This window comes from Tursiops truncatus, chromosome 13, assembly GCF_011762595.2.
Source record: "Tursiops truncatus isolate mTurTru1 chromosome 13, mTurTru1.mat.Y, whole genome shotgun sequence".
NCBI lineage: Eukaryota > Metazoa > Chordata > Mammalia > Artiodactyla > Delphinidae > Tursiops > Tursiops truncatus.
Window position 1 is genome coordinate 75032076 of NC_047046.1, and position 17243 is coordinate 75049318.

General features: G+C 44.8%; 1 protein-coding gene across 9 annotated transcripts in view; it reads right to left on the reverse strand.

Annotated features, from left to right (window-relative positions):
• RNF152 (ring finger protein 152) overlaps nt 1–17243 on the reverse strand; it is an 80612-nt gene that overhangs the window by 39549 nt on the left and 23820 nt on the right. For 4 of the 9 annotated variants that reach the window (XR_012325461.1, XR_012325457.1, XR_012325453.1 and 1 more), the window contains one exon: nt 5378–6490. The exons of 4 other annotated variants lie outside the window; for them this stretch is intronic. The gene's annotated coding sequence lies outside the window, so the exon portion shown is untranslated. One more of the 9 variants, XR_012325458.1, reaches the window with a different exon arrangement.

Below are 17243 nucleotides of genomic sequence, written 5' to 3' on the forward strand. Positions count from 1 at the left end.
CGCTACTAAATAACCAAGAGATCACTGAAGAAATCAAAGAGGAAATCAAAACATACCTAGAAACTAATGACAATGAAAACACAACAACCCAAAACCTATGGGATGCAGCAAAAGCAGTCCTAAGAGGGAAGTTTACAGCAATACAATCCTACCTCAAGAAACAAGAAACATCTCAAGTAAACAACCTAACCTTACACCTAAAGCAATTAGAGACAGAAAAACAAAAAAAACCCCAAAGTTATCAGAAGGGAAGAAATCATAAAGATCAGATCAGAAATAAATGAAAAAGAAATGAAGGAAACAATAGCAAAGATCAATAAAACTAAAAGTTGGTTCTTTGAGAAGATAAACAAAATTGATAAACCATTAGCCAGACTCATCAAGAAAAAAAGGGAGAAGATTCAAATCAACAGATTTAGAAATGCAAAGGAGAAGTAACAACTGACTCTGCAGGAATACAAAGGATCATGAGAGATTACTACAAGCAACTATATGCCAATAAAATGGACAACCTGGAAGAAATGGACAAATGCTTAGAAAAGCACAACCTTCCAAAACTGAACCAGGAAGAAATAGAAAACATAATCACACCAATCACAAGCACTGAAATTGAAACTGTGATTAAAAATCTTCCAACAAAAAAGCCCAGGACCAAATGGCTTCACAGGCAAATTCTAACATTTAGAGAAGAGCTAACACCTATTCTTCTCAAACTCTTCCAAAATATACTAGAGGGAGGAGCACTCCCAAACTCATTCTCCGAGGCCACCATCACCCTGATACCAAAACCAGACAAAGATGTCACAAAAAAAGAAAACTATAGGCCAATATCTCTGATGAACATGGATGTAAAAATCCTCAACAAAATACTAGCAAACAGAATCCAACAGCACATTAAAAGGATCATACAACATGATCAAGTGGGGTTTATCCCAGGAGTGCAAGGATTCTTCAATATACATAAATCAATCAATGTGATTCACCATATTAACAAATTGAAGGAGGAAAACCATATGATCATTTCAATAGATGCAGGAAAACCTTTTGACAAAATTCAACACCCATTTACGATAAAAACTCTCCAGAAGGTAGGCAGAGAGGAAACCTACCTCAACATAATAAAGGCCATATGAGAAACCCACAGCCAAGATCGTTCTCAATGGTGGAAAACTGAAACCATTTCCTCTAAGATCAGGAACAAGACAAGGTTGCCAACTCTCACCACTATTATTCAACATAGTTTTGGAAGTTTCAGGCACAGCAATCAGAGAAGAAAAAGAAATAAAAGAAATCCAAATCAGAAAAGAAGACTGTCACTGTTTGCAGATGACATGATAGCATACATAGAGAATCCTAAAGATGCTACCAGAAAACTACTATAGCTAATCAATGAATTTGGCAGAGTAGCAGGATACAAAGTTAATGCACAGAAATCTCTTGCATTCCTATACGCTAATGATGAAAAATCTGAAAATGAATTTAAGGAAACACTCCCATTTACCACTGCAACAAAAAGAGTAAACTACCTAGGAATAAACCTACCTAAGGAGACAAAAGACCTACATGCAGAAAACTCTAAGACACTGATAAAAGAAATTAAAGATGATACAAACAGATAGAGGGATATACTATGTTCTTGGATTGGAAGAAGCAATATTGTGAAAATCACTATACTACCCAAAGCAATCTACAGATTCAATGCAATCCCTATCAAACTACCAGTGGCATTTTTCACAGAACTAGAACAAAAAATTGCACAATTTGTATGGAAACACAAAAGACCCCGAATAGCCAAAGCAATTCTGAGAAAAAATGGAGCTGGAGGAATCAGGCTCCCGGACTTCAGACTATACTACAAAGCTACGGTAATCAAGACAGTATGGTACTGGCACAAAACAGAAATATAGATCAATGGAACAGGATAGAAAGCCCAGAGATAAACCCCCGCACATATGGTCACCTTATCTTTGATAAAGGAGGCAAGAGTATACAATGGAGACAAGACAATAAGTAGTGCTGGGAAAACTGGACAGGTACATGTAAAAGAATGAAATTAGAACACTTCCTAACACCATACACAAAAATAAACTCAAAATGGATTAAAGACCTAAGTGTAAGGCCAGACACTATCAAACTCTTAGAGGAAAACATAGGCAGAACACTCTGTGACATAAATCATAGCAAGATCGTTTTTGACCCACTTCCTAGAGAAATGGAAATAAAAACAAAAATAAACAAATGGGACCTAATGAAACTTAAAAGCTTTTGCACAGCAAAGGAAAGCATAAAGAAGACGAAAAGACAACCCTCAGGATGGGAGAAAATAATTGCAAATGAAGCAACTGACAAAGGATTAATCTCCAAAACATACAAGTAGCTCATGCAGCTCAATATGAAAAAAACAAACAACCCAATCCAAAAATGGGCAGAAGACCTAAATAGACATTTCTTCAAAGAAGGTATACAGATTGCCAACAAACACATGAAAGGATGCTCCACATCACTAATCATTAGAGAAATGCAAATCAAAACTACAATGAGGTATCACCTCACAACAGTTAGAAGGGTTATCACCAAAAAATCTACAAACAATGCTGGAGAGGGTGTGGAGAAAAGGGAACCCTCTTGCACTGCTAGTGGGACTGTAAATTGATACAGCCATTATGGAGAACAGTATGGAGGTTCCTTAAAAAACTAAAAATAGAAGTACCATACGACCCGGCAATCCCACTACTGGGCATATACCCTGAGAAAACCATAATTCAAAAAGAGTCATGTACCACAATGTTCATTGCAGCTCTATTTACAATAGCCAGGACATGGAAGCAACCTAAGTGTCCATCGACAGATGAATGGATAAAGAAGATGTGGCACATACATATACAGTGGAATATTACTCAGCCATAAAAAGAAATGAAATTGAGTTATCTGTAGTGAGGTGGATGGACCTAGAGTCTGTCATACAGAGTGAAGTAAGTCAGAAAGAGAAAAACAAGTATCATATGCTAACACATATATATGGAATCTAAAAAACAAAAAGGTTCTGATGAACCTAAGGGTAGGACAGGAATAAAGACACAGATGTAGAGAATGGACTTGAGGACACAGGGAGGGGGAAGGGTAAGCTGCGACGAAGTGAGAGAGTGGCATGGACATATGTACAGTACCAAATGTAAAATAGCTAGCTAGTGGGAAGCAGCCGCATAGCACAGGGAGATCAGCTTGGTGCTTTGTGACCACCTAGAGGGGTGGGATAGGGAGAGTGGGAGGGAGACGCAAGAGGGACAGGACATGGAAATATATGTATGCATATAGCTGATTCACTTTGTTGTACAGCAGAAACTAAGACAACACTGTAAAGCAATTACACTCCAATAAAGATGTTAAAAAAAAAGACAAAAGTACAAGAGTCAGTTAGTCCCAAAGAGTGGACCACTTCTCTCTATTGCAGGCCCCCTTCTCCCCCCTCTACCCACTGCATGTGTGCAATCTCATCTAATCCAATCTCGGCCTGACCTTAAGCCTTGGTTGCTGCTGTTTCTGCTGCAAAGAGCCTTTTTTCTATCTCCTTGGCTGGACAACTCTTAGGCTTAGCGTTTGAGGTGGGGTGAAAGGTGGTCCCAAAACACAGATGCACACACGCAGGGCACGGCTCCTTCCTTTGCCCCCCACACTTCTCCCATGTAATTCCTTACGTAACGTTGGCTGGAGTGGAAGCCCCGAGGTCTTGCCACCTCCCGCCAACACCGAGCACACAGCAGGTATGCACCATACGTCCCGGTAAACTTGTAGAAACATTTATGAAAGAAGCATGAGGCACAGAAATATTACTACTGCTCACTTCTTCTTCATCAGTAGGAAGCCAGACAAAACAGTGAATGAACTGATGTCCAGAAGCACTAAACTGCCAGAAGAGAGAACTCTGCTCGGACAGAGTTGAAGCCCCGGGTCCTTGGAAATTCACTAATTGGAACTGGAAACTCAACTCTTGTGACCAATTAGCTTCAGGCCTTCTGCACGTCATTTACCCTCACTGATTTCAGCTTCCTCATCTGTTAAGGAGGAACAGCCATACCTATCTCCAAATACTGTTTTGAAGATTAAATGGGTTAGGAAGGTATCCAATGGCCAGCATATAATAGGTGCTCAAGAAACACTGGTATTCTTTCCCGACTCATAGTCTAACTTCAATTTGGGAGCAACAGTGACACTGCCAACAAGAAAACAGAACTTTCGGAAATAAAGACGTGGCGAGAAAAGCACAAGGAAAAGATACCAGAATGACACTGAAAAGCAAAAACATACCTAAAAGGCAGCAAAGCTTTAACACACCAGCAAATTGGGGCTTTGGTAAATGTGCGCTTTCAATCTGCATGAGGTCTGCTTCTGTGGCTGGCTTGAAACCCTCACTGCCTGATGCCGTAACACGCAGCCCTGCTCTAAAAAGGTTTGGTGTTGTTATAGCCAGGCTGGTAAAACAGTGCCCAAAGTCTCTTGGCTCAGAATAAATCCCCACAAGTGTCCTGAATCTGTTAAGTATGCAAAGACGGTTTTGCATCAATGGAAAATATAGGCATTGCATATTCTGCCTTCAGGCTTACTCTGAAAATCACTACAGCCACGGCTGTAAATATTTCTTTTTCCTAAAACTCACCTCAGAGAAAGCCAGCCACCAAGGGTGATATAATTTGAAAGTAAAAACTACCATTCAAACATTGACAACAGTCACACATCTGAGATCACTCATAGACTTCTCGCAGTTAACAGGTCCAGAATGGAATTCTTGGTCCCCTCCCCCAACCACCCCCAAACCTGCCGTCCCCAAAGTCCTCCCCATCTCAGCTACTGGCAACTGCATCCTTCCAGCAGCTCAAGCCAAAACCCTCAGCAGCCTCTGGGTCACCTCTCTCTGTCACACCTCATATTCCATCTACCCCATCAGCTTCACCTTTTAAAAAAATTTAGTGCCAGGCACCCTGGCACTATCTCGGTCTGGTTCCCTGTCCCCTTCTTATGCCCCTACCGTCGACTCTCGGTACTGCACCCAGAGTGATGGAGTGACAACACAAGTCAGAGCAGGCTACGATAACCACCTTCTGTAAGCCCTACAAGAGCCACTTGTGTCACAAGAAGTAAAACCAAAGTGCTGGGCTTCCCTGGTGGCGCAGTGGTTGAGAGTCCGCCTGCCGATGCAGGGGACACGGGTTCGTGCCCCGGTCCGGGAAGATCCCACATGCCGCGGAGCGGCTGGGCCCGTGAGCCATGGCCGCTGAGCCTGCGCGTCCGGAGCCTGTGCTCCGCAACGGGAGAGACCACAACAGTGAGAGGCCCGCGTATCGCAAAAAAAAAAAAAAAAAAAAAAAAAAAACACCCCAAAGTTCTTGCAGTGGCCTACAGAGCCCCGCACCATCCGACCCCATTGCATACCAGGGCCCCCTCCCCCTGCCCACCCCTGCTGCCTCTGCTCCAGGCCGGATCTTCCCTCTCCCTGGAATCTCTTCTCTCAGATATGGATGTCTTTCCTCCTCACCTCCTTCAAGCCTGTGCTCAAATGTCAGCTGCATTTTCCTAAGGAGTATTTGAAGAGAGTTAAGGAAGGGACTGTCTGCGGGGCTGTGCAGGGTTGAGAGTCCTATCGAGACTACCAGGGATTCGCAACAGTGGAAGACCCCACCACCTCCAGGGCTGAAGGGCAAAAGAAGGGTGCTGTCACCAGAATCGGTAAAAGTAGTCATGTAGTCTACCAGGAGGAGCTGAGAGAGAAGTAGGGAAATGGGGCCCAGGGAAGGAGGGAACAGGGATGTGTTTTGACTTCTCTTGTCCTTCCATCTCTTGCCAGTGGCACAACCCAACCTGAAGCCAGAGGGCAAGGAAGCCAGGGTGATGGAGCCCAAGAAGGTCTGGGAAGATGGGAGAATGATCTGGAGGGATGAATGGAGAATGTCCAGCACACCCTTGTTAGCCGATGGAGATCCTAGAGTCCAGTCCATGGAAGAGCCTGCAAGGGGAGCCTGGAGGTGGCCATGAGCTTTCCTTACCTCCCCTCACTGTGAGCTGCTGATCTACTAGGACTTGGAAGCCAAGTCTTTGGAGGGGAGTCCTGCCCAGGGAGGGTCAATAGCTCATAACCTAAGTACTAAGTCCCTTGTCCAAAGTTGGTGGTCTCTAGTGCCCAACACACAAAAACTGAGATGCAACTGCTACGTGGTATAGCAGAGTTTCCATTGCTGCGACCGTGAAGTTGACCCTGAAGAATTCCCCTAGTCCCATGATTACAGTTTTGAGAGCCCTGCTCTCTCTTCCAAAGTTATTTCAAATGCAGACTAAGTGACCAATCACTGAGCAATTATAGCAAATACCCACAAAGTTCCAGGTACCATTAGCACTCACTCCTCCCAACAGCCACACACAAAGGAAGGATTCGTTGCTGGGTTTAAGAAGTAGCTGCCCAAAGCGACCTCTGAGTAGACTCCAAAGCCTGTGCAGTGTTCTAAAATAGGAAAAGAAAAGAAGTTTTAGAATTGAATCCAAATTGAAAATTCTTAAACCTCTGATTTCAGATGATCCAAAACATAATGGATCTCTCTGTCATCCATGCAACTGAATTGCTGTAGGTTATGCAATTGTGTAAACTGACTCTCCATCGAATGAGGGGGAGAGGACCCAGCTTCTGGATTAAGTTCTATCAATGATTTACTTTATGACCTTAGGCAATCCGCAGTTTCTCAGCAGCTCAGTGTCCCTAACTCCAAGATAAATATGGTGCTTCCTCATCCAAACCTGTCAGGGACCTATTGGGGTGAATTAGCTAATATATCCTTCCTGTCTCCTTCAGAGGTTCTTCTCACCCAACCTCCCAACTGGATTTTGCCCAAGGAGATAATAAAGTAGTGTGGAAAGCACGTCTGAGTCAGACTCATTTGGAAATAAAATGGTAGACCTTTCACTGATGGGACATTTGAACTTGGACAATGTATCCAACCCGGTGGTGCCTCAGTGCCCCTCCTCTGTAAAAAGTGAAAGCCAAGAAAGGACGACCTCATACAACTGCTGGGTGATAAAATGAGAGTATGCGTGCAAAGCCCTCACGACATAGTCTGGCATAGAATAACCACCCGAAAGCAAAATGCAATCATCGCAAACATTACCATCATTATCATTCTCATTACCACTTTTCATAGGCAATTCTAAGTGGGATTGGTGAAAGCACAAAATTTCTTTGAGCACTCTCTAGAATTTTTCTATGTCCTTAAAATAATTCTCTTTTTTTGTCTGTTAAAGTAGAGCTGAAAATAACACAAACGGTTACTATGATCACCACCAAACTTGATTAATAGCTCTAATCACTAACGAAACCTAAGTGGCTGAAAAGCAGGGTCGAGCTACATAGACTTGATTAGAGCACAAGAAATTCATCCTAAGAGAAATCTTGGGAAAAGAGGAGTTCATTTTGGAAAATTTTCTATGAAAAAGGTATAAATTCACGACAGTAAGGGAAACCTGTTTCTGAATGGTACCCCAAAACTAAGTTAAAAAATAAACAATTTCATGAACCATAAAATACCCAAATGCTTCTTTGAGCTCAGGGATCTGGTGAAAGCTTCCTAAAGCTCCTACCTGGCATCTACACTGTAAGTACCCCCCCCCTCAACTGTGAAATCTCCTGGTGCTCAGGGAGCTCCATCTGGACAGGGACCATGGACCCTCAAGAGCTGGCACGGCACCGGGCAAACGGAAATGCCCAATCACCATGTTTGCTCTGACACACGATTGACCATACGGCCAATCGGATCAGAGAACCATGTCTTCTCCCCTGGGGACCACTTGGAGCATCATTCCAACGACCTTCCTCTGCCCTGGTCCCTAGGTCCATCAACTGATTCCCGTAATTACAAGAAACATCTTAGGAACTTACTCTGCTTGGTGCAGATAAACCATCTGAAGTCTTACATTTCAGATCTATCAGGAACAAACAGGTTTTACTCACCCAATCCTACCCTATCACCACTTTGTACCAACATTTTTTTTGTGTGTGTGGTACGCGGGCCTCTCCCTGTTGTGGCCTCTCCCGTTGTGGAGCACAGGCTCCGGACGCGCAGGCTCAGTGGCCATGGCTCACGGGCCCAGCCGCTCCGCAGCATGTGGGATCCTCCCAGACCGGGGCACGAACCCGTGTCCCCTGCATCGGCAGGCGGACTCTCAACCACTGCGCCACCAGGGAAGCCCTGTACCAACATTTTAAATCAAACTTTCAAACCATTAAAGCTCTGGACAAGAGTGTCTACTTTGCATAAACATTGTATCCATGGTATAGTTCCTAAAAGTATTAGGTGTCCAATAAATATTTACTGAAGGGACAGGAGGAAGGAAAAGAGGAGAAAACACTAACCCATGCTCCTGAGCTGCCCCAAATACAAGGGTAAGGATGTAGGCCATGGTGACACACCCAGGATGGGTGCCAGGTTTTCTCCATGCCTTAGCCAATCCTTACGGCAGCCTTCTCAGGTATCTTATTTGCCCATTTTACAGATGCCAAAACTGAGGTACAGAGAGGTTAAATCGCTTCCTGAGTATCCCCCAGACAGTAAGTTTCAGAGCCAAGATCTAAACTGAGACAATGTAATACAGAGGTACACTGAAGTACCACCCTACTGTCTGGACACCCAAATTCACCCAGGGCAGCATTAAGCAGTCAAGCATTAGTGTTTCCATTTAGATGAGAAAATTAAACCCAACTGGTTAAATGACCAGTAAGAAACCACATGACTTTCACAGGTACTAGAGCCAGTGCTTCTACTTGGTCACTCAGGACCCTAGAAAATAAGGACCCCATCCGTTCTTATCATGAATAGAATGAACTTATGCTACAGGCTTTCTATCATCTTTATAAATTCATGGCCGACTGCACACTCAAAATACAATAGCAACAAGGTATAGCACCTTGTGATCTGTAAAAATAATTTTATCTGTAATACCCTCCCTGTGACATACATAAGGCAGATAATGTCACCAGCCGACAAGGCCAGGGTGCCCTCAGTGACAGAGGGCCCAGAGACGCCTGGAAGCACACGACAGCTCACGGCAGCCAGGAACACAGGGAGACAGCAATGGCAACTTTCAACTCTTTCACAGCTTCTGACTCCATGGCTCCAAAGGAAGAAATTTCAAAATGATTATTTCCTCCTTCAGACGGGAGGCATAGGACATACAGTCCAAGTAAAACAGTATTTATCAGTTTTCAAGGGCTCGACCATTTGAGGAGAAAGCCTCAACGTCTTCCTTTTCTCCCCCCAACCGTTGCTTTTAAAAACGCTTGGGCGAGATGAGGAGAAAAGTACTTGCTGATATTGTGTTTGCCATCAGTGCACACCAATCTGTTTGCTGAACCTCTCAGGAGTGTTGGCTAATACTTTTGTATTTCCTACTGGAAACACACCACAGCTCATAAACTGATATGTTAATATCATTGAAAGATACAACAGCGAGTCTTCGGCACAGCACATTCCACCAAACTCAAAAGAACATCTAGCTACGTCAGGCTTCAAAGAGAACAGATTTAAAATCTTGCTTAGCAAACACAGCACCTCTGCAGTGGATCTCAGCCTGGGCTGCCTGCTGCAATCACCTGCGGAGCCTTAAAAATCACCCACGTTCGGGTTCTACCTGCAGAGGTTCCAATTTAATCGTCCTGGGGTGTGGCCTAGACATTGGACTTTTCAAAGCTTTCCCAGTGACTCTAATAAACATTCAAGGTTGAGACGCACAGGTGCAGAAAGTGAGGCGCATACCCAGAAGCTCACCTGAAAAGCGACTCACGGGTGTTAATGACCATGAACAATTTCACAATTAAGAATTATCTGATAACACGGATTTAATTTTTCAGACACAGTTTGTTCACTGCATAACTGAGAAGTCTTGATTCTTGTTCTCTGGGTCTTCCTGACCTACCTTAACCAACTTAACCTGGAAATCCAGATGAATATAAAAATTCATTTAAAAAGTACTAACGTCTATGTAGCACTTTGAGATTTGCAAATATAGAAATACAAAGTCACATTTAACCATTACAAGAACTATGAGGTACGTAACGTAAGTGTATTCGTTTCCTGTTGCTGCTGTGCGTTACAAATTATCCTAAGTTTAGTGGCTTATACAATATGAGTTATTTTTATAGTTCTTGAGGCCAGATATCCAAAACCAGTCTCCCTTGGCTGAAGTAGGGTTAAGGGCATGGCTGGCTCCTTCTGGAGGCTCTCAGGGGAGAATCTGTGTCCTTGCCTTTTTCAGCTTCTAGAGACCACCTGCATTCCTAGGCTCAGGGCCCCTTTTCCTCATATCTTCTGTCTCCCTCTTATAAGGAAGAACCCTTGTGATTACACTGGACCCACTCGGATAATCCAGGATAATCTTTCCATTTCCAGATCCTTAATCACCTCTTCAGAGTCCCTTTTGCCACATAAGGTAACATTCAACAGTTCCAGGGATTAGAACAAGGACATCTTTGGGGACCAATATTCAGCCTGTCACAGAGTAAGGCAAAAGTGACCAGCATCACCACTAGGCCTATTCCCTCTGCCCACCACCGTCACTTTTCAATTGAAACTGAGGCTCAAGGCTGCATGACTTACATCAGGTTCCACGTGTGGGACAGGGCTGAATTTAAACCCGATCTCATAACTCCAAGCCCCACTCCTTTCGGCTGCTCCTGTTGCCTCCCCAGATATGGCAATGCCTGCAATATTATTTTCTTTTCCAGGCTCTCACCATACTATTAACAAGAAGTATTTCAACTCTGCCCCAATCATTATCTCTGTTCCTCAGCCAACAGATGCCAAGTGGAAACTTCCGGTTCTATTACCCCTGCTGGTAACCCTGTCTCACGTCAGCCCCCTTCCCTATGGTCCAGTAGAAGCAGCAAGGCACTGAGGCAGCAATTCATTTTACAGACTATGATGTCACAACTACCTGAGAGATTAGTGTCACAAGAAAGTATATGGGCGAGGGGGTATGGAAATGACAGCTCTCAGTTTTTTGGGTTTTTTTTTGTGGTACACGGGCCTCTCACTGTTGTGGCCTCTCCCGTTGCGGAGCACAGGCTCCGGACGTGCAGGCTCAGCGGCCACTCACGGGCCCAGCCGCTCCGCGGCATGTGGGATCTTCCTGGACCGGGCCACAAACCCGTGTCCCCTGCATCGGCAGGTGGACTCTCAACCACTGCGCCACCAGGGAAGCCCAGCTCTCAGTTTTAAAAGAGCAAAACAATCTTAACTTGCTAAGACCTACACATACCAGTAACTGTCTCAAGAAAAATTTATAATAGGTGACATCCCCATTCTCCATGTTTGAAACAATCTATTTAGAATACATAGGAAACCGTCCTCTCAGTGATTTTCCATGGTTCCTTTCTCTCTTGCTCTCAAGTGAGGGAACTAGAGAGGGCTGACAGGGTGCTATTTAGAGCCTTAGTCTGTGGTCCCCTGGCGTGTGGTGTGTCGCAGCTGGGTAATCAGAAAGGAGTGGGCGAGGCTTCCTACACGAAGGACATTCTAATACGATGGTCACACTTCCCTTGATGCCTGGGATGTGCCATCCCCTCCTCTCACTTGAACGTCGTGGAGAAGAAAAGAACCCAGTGTTGAGTCATAGGCACTTTAACAATGGGAGAAAATAAACAAGCCAAGCAGGTAGCATTGCCAAGCTTATACCTTGCCTGTGTCTATGTGCAACCTGAAGTGAAAATGGTAGTGAAGAGAAAAAAAAAAAAATCAGTGCCGCATCAGAATGCAACTGGTATAGTATCAGCAAGTTACATGGTTTTCCTGGGCTAAGATAAGTCATTGTCTCAGTCCCCAAAACTATAAAGTAACAGTGAATAGGGCTTGTAAAGTCATGCGGAAGAATTCAAGCAACCGGAATATTATATTTTAAATAAGCTAATGTGGTGGGGAGAAGGGGGGAGGGCGGTGCTCGAATACATTTTGTGGCTTGTGTTCATGCCAAATCCATGCTCTGAAGCTATAACCCTACACACTTACAACCAATATTTGGAATGATTCTAAGGACAGCAAGATTCCCAGACATCTAAGAGTCAGTTTGGAAAATGACTATTTTCCTATTTCGGAAAAATGAACCAATAAACTTTGTTAAGTTTTTCAAAAAGGGTAGCATCTTAAGGGAATTCTGGTTTACCAGGAGTTAACAATAAACATGTTAATAAAATTAGGATGTTCTAATCCACGTTATACATTATTTTGGCGATATCATAGCCTCCAGATAACCTGGCTAAATTAAAAGAGGGTACACCTGCCAAGGACGCCTTACTCCATACTTTCTAGGACCACGCAATGCTTCCAGATAGTTAAAGAGCCCTGGGTCCTTGTCCTGACTCCGCCACTAACTTGCTGTATAACCTGGACCCGTCACTCAATTTCTCTGGGTCTCAGGGTTCTCATCTGTAAGGTGAGAGGGCTGGTCATGATGACTTCCAAGGGCTCCTCCAATTGCAACTCTAAAAGCTTGCAAAGACCCATTAACAAAATTTACTGACTCATCTGACATTAGATTCCGATTGAGCTGGTGAGTAAAAGGAAGATAACGAAGCTGGTGTTTGAGACTGCTAACAACTAAAAGCTGGAAAGCACATGGAAGCTGGTGAGCAACATGGTGAGATACACATCGGGTTCCTCTCCTGGAAAGCTACAAAGCCTGGGGGTCCCAAGAGTTTATTGCAAAACCCTCTGAAGGTGCTTTACTTATCTGCAGGAGGGTCCTCTTCATTCATGCTGCCTCCTGTTCAGCAGCCTCTCAAGTACCGGCTCAGAAGGGATGGGTGAGGTGGGGTGTTACCCTTGGGACTCAGATCCCACACAAATAGCATGGCTCGGGATCTTCTGGCCACTGAACATAGCTTTCAAGGTCACTCTGATCCAGGGATTCATTGCCACCGGAAACTGAGCGTCTGGGGATTTGCTACACCTCCCCCCTCCTGCCCTTACTAGCAGGGGAAGGGGGGCAAACTCTGTCCTCTTGAGGGCGCGCAAAATTAGCCACAGAAAATGAAAAGTAGATTCAAAGAGCTGTTGAGCTCTCTCAGGATTTAGTTCCCTCAACAGCTCTCTCTACGGAACAAATATGCTTAAGTGGGAAAGCCCAGGAAAAAAAAAAGTGACAGGAAAATTGAGGACTCACTATAAAACTCATCTTTAAACAGCCATAATTATCACAATAGTGTCACCTAAACATTATTTACGAACATCCTGCAGCACAATTCCCCCTCTTTGAACAGCCCTCATCTAGATATAGTGCTATTACTCAGGACAGCATTTGAAATTATTTAAGCAGTAAAACAAGGAAAAACCAGCATTTTTCAATCAAAACTCTGGAGTGAATATAATTAAAATCGATGCAGGGAAACAGGCGTAAAAGAGAGAATCTGACTTTTTACCTTTACGCTGGTAACTCCTACTTACCAGTTGTATAATTAAGTCAGTTTTCAAACACTGTTTTGTGCATTACTCGTTGGATAACCCCCAACACTGTAAGAGGAAGAGAGGGTAGAAATTCTTCTATTTTGCTGATGAGAAAACTGAGACTTAAGGATATTAAATGGTAAGCCCAAAGTTGAGTCACAATAAAAACCCAAATCACCAAATTTCTTATTTCAAAGTCTCCTCCAGGACACCACACACTGTGTCCCAGTGATTTCATCTGCATGGCAAAACCAACATAATTTTTATATCAAACACTGTCATATATTTTGCCTGGGCCTTGCTTTTGAACTTTCAGGCCCTCAGAATACTCTAGTTTGAATCTCGGCAAAATGAAGCAAATTTCCAACTGCCACATAAACGGAGTTTTCTTTATGAGCGGCTGCAGGTAAGAACACGCCCCTCGCAGTCTGACGTTATTACCGTAGTTCGCCTCCTAACCCACTGTTACTTCTTTTAAATGACCAGGCCTATGGTTCATGGCCGTATTCTGATCACACAAGGGCACAAAAGTAGCAAATAATCCCACAGTCCACTTCCAGGCCCCAGCCAGCAATCAGAAATGTGACTGTGGGTCTTTGTTCATTCTATTTTTGGATGATACCGTATCGCAAAACACCTCTCAGCCTCAGTCCTGTTAATCAATAGTCATTTAAAGTAAATTTGTCACGGAAGCGTTTAAACATCTACATTCAATAGTGTCTGCCAAAATAATGCATTTGCCCCGTGATTATAAATGACCGAATAACTAAGACAACACGGCAGCAGCAAAAACGGCTCTAGTCTGTGCTGAGGTGGTGGGTATGAGCTTAGCTTCATTTCTGGGATCCTCACTGTTACTAAATCCACTGAAATAAATGAAGCGGGGCTGAGACCCAGAGCAGGGCTGGGTAGGGGGATGCTCTGTCCCAGACATGGTCTGTCCCAACCCTCTCTTCTCATAGTTGGAATCCCCTCCATCCACCCATCCACCCCAGTTTCTAGGGCCAGCCCTAACCTTAGTGGAGATGTCTGAGTAATTTTGGTACAACCCTCTGGGACCCCACCCAAGTCCCTCGACTGCTGGCTCGGCCATGACTTCCTGCCCAGGCTACTCTACCTACACTTAAGAGTCCTTTCTTGATTCCTAGCCCTCCGGGTCTGAAGCTCCCTGGACTCCTGGCCGCCCTTCCATCCCTCAAGCCACCCGGACCTGCTGTCCCTACAACCATGTACCCCAGGACTGGGAGCCTGTCCTGAGATACTGCCACTTCTGGAAATAGTCTTCAGTTCTGTCTCCTTCAACCTCCTATTGCAACCCATCACCCTGAGGGGACCCCCTCCCTTCCCCAGCCCTCCTGCAGCTCCTCCGTTTTATCTGGAAGTGGACTCCACCCATGGCCCCCACCAGACAAGTCTACAGCACTCCTCCCGGACCTGGCCAGACCCCAAGAACAAGACCGGCAGCTCCTCAATCAACCCTCTGCATTTCAGACTTTGCTCTTACTTAAATGGCTCTGTCCGAGCCTAACATCTATTTATTCGTGGAGACAGAGCTCGAGAGAGGCTGTCCTCATCATCACCCTTCACTAGTTACCTGAGATCTGCCAGTGGCTTGCACATAGCCACCTATTAATTGCCTTGCAGACTTCATGATGCAGCAAATTTCACTATTTTCACACAGAGGTGAGAAACCTGAGATCCCATTTTAATAAGAAATGTGCTTAAATTCAGTTGGCAAGACTGGGGCAAAACCAGGACTAAATGCAGGCTGACTTGGCTTCCTTCTTACTGTATGAGTCCTAATTGGGGAAGCCTTATGTTTCTCAGGCACCAGGTTATGTCAATTACCAGGTGCAGGGAGGCGGAGGAGGCATTTTTTAACCCACGTGGGGCGATCTGATGCCCCTTGGCCACAACCCTGTATTACTGGTGAGGGCTAGGGCTCCCTGGCATCCCAGTCACCTGCACGCACCATTCAGAAGCCACCATGAACTCATTCCACCTCGCAGAATGGGACAGAGTATGCACTTGCTCAAATTCCCACTTCAGTACTTCTGATAAAATCGATTGTTTCAAATGAAACTGGAAGGACTTTTGTACTTCCCACCAGTACCATCTAAGCTTCTTGGTTTCAGGCTTAGTTGACTTAAGTGAAATCAGCAACAGAGCACGAGAGGGCTGTTTTGGTGCTAATCCAAACTCTAAGTTGCTTCCAAAGTGCTGCGTAACTCTCACAGACCATGTTCCCAGGGGCTCCATGACATAGTCATTAGAGACGCAGTGTCACAGCAAGCAGTTCTGGAAGGAGGCAGGAGCTGCATCCCTCTCCAGGGGGGCACATGCTGCTCTCTGGAAACGGGCTTGAAGCTGTGGTGTGAATGAGCATCAAACTATCTGATGGGGGGGAGACAGGGATGTTACGGGTTGAATTGTGTCTCCAAAAATGGTGTGTTCAAGTCCTAACGCCCGGTACCTCAGAACGTGGCCTTATTGGGAAATAGGGTTGCTGCATATTCATCAGTTAAGGTGAGTTCACACTGGATTAGAGGGACCCTTAGTCCAACACGACTGGTGTGTTTAAGAAGAGAAGAGACACGTGAGGAGAGAAGGCCGTGTGATGACAGAGGCAGAGATTAATGATGCATCTACGAGCCACGGGTTGCCGGCAACACCAGAAGCTGGAAGAGGCAAAGAAGGATCGTCTCGTACAGGTTTCAGATCGAGCGTGGCCCTGCCGACGCCTCCAACGTGGACTTCCAGCCTCCAGAAACGTGAGAGAACAAGATTCTCGTTTTAAGCCGCCCAGTTTGCGCGACTCTGTCACAGTAGCCCTAGGAAATTAACACAAGGGGGAAATGAACAACTGAGGAACCACCAAAACCTCCTGATTGAGAAGAGCATCAAATAGGAAAGAGAAAATACAGACGGTCCCCAGCTTAGGATGGTTCGATTTACAATTTTTCGACTTTACAGTGGTGTGAAAGTAATATGCATTCAGTAGAAACTATATTTCGAATTTTGATCTTTTGGGGGGCTAGCAATTTTCAGTACGATCCTCTCTTGTGATGCTGGGCAGTGGCCGTGAGCACAGCTCCCCATCAGCACGTGATCCCTAGAGTAAACCACCACACACTCACAACCATTCTGTACCCAGACGATCATTGTTTTTCACTTCCAGTACAGTAATCAATAAGTTACATGAGATAGTCAATACAATAGGCTTTGTGTGCAATGGTTTTGTCCCGCTGTGGGCTAATGGAAGTGTTCTGAGCTCGTTTAAGGTAGGCGAGGCGAACCTACGGTGTTCGGTAGGTTGGGTGTATTAAATGCATTTCTGACTTAAGACCTTTTCAACTTACGATGGGTAGATTGGGACATAACCCCATCGTAAGCCAAGGAAGATCTGTACGTATTTGTGATCAGGAACATCTTTCACAGCGTGGCTGCCTGCCTGGTTGAACTGGAGGAAGACAGACAAGGCCTGGAGTCCCCAGAAGGAACCTTCCTTCCCCTAAGAAACTAGACCATCTAATTCAGGTCCTAAGTAGGGGAAGGAACGGGGTGGGGGCAGGAACAGTAGAAATTGAAGCTTTTTTTCCTCCCTGTTTACATACAAAATACTCCCTCCTGCATCCTGAGCCTCGGAGTCCCTCTCTGCCTCACGTGCTTACAGAAAGGTACTAATAGGTGTCTTCATAGCCATGATCTCATGTCACCTTCACAGCCATTTTTGCTACAGGGAAGGAGGGAAAGTATTATCACCCCCATTTTACA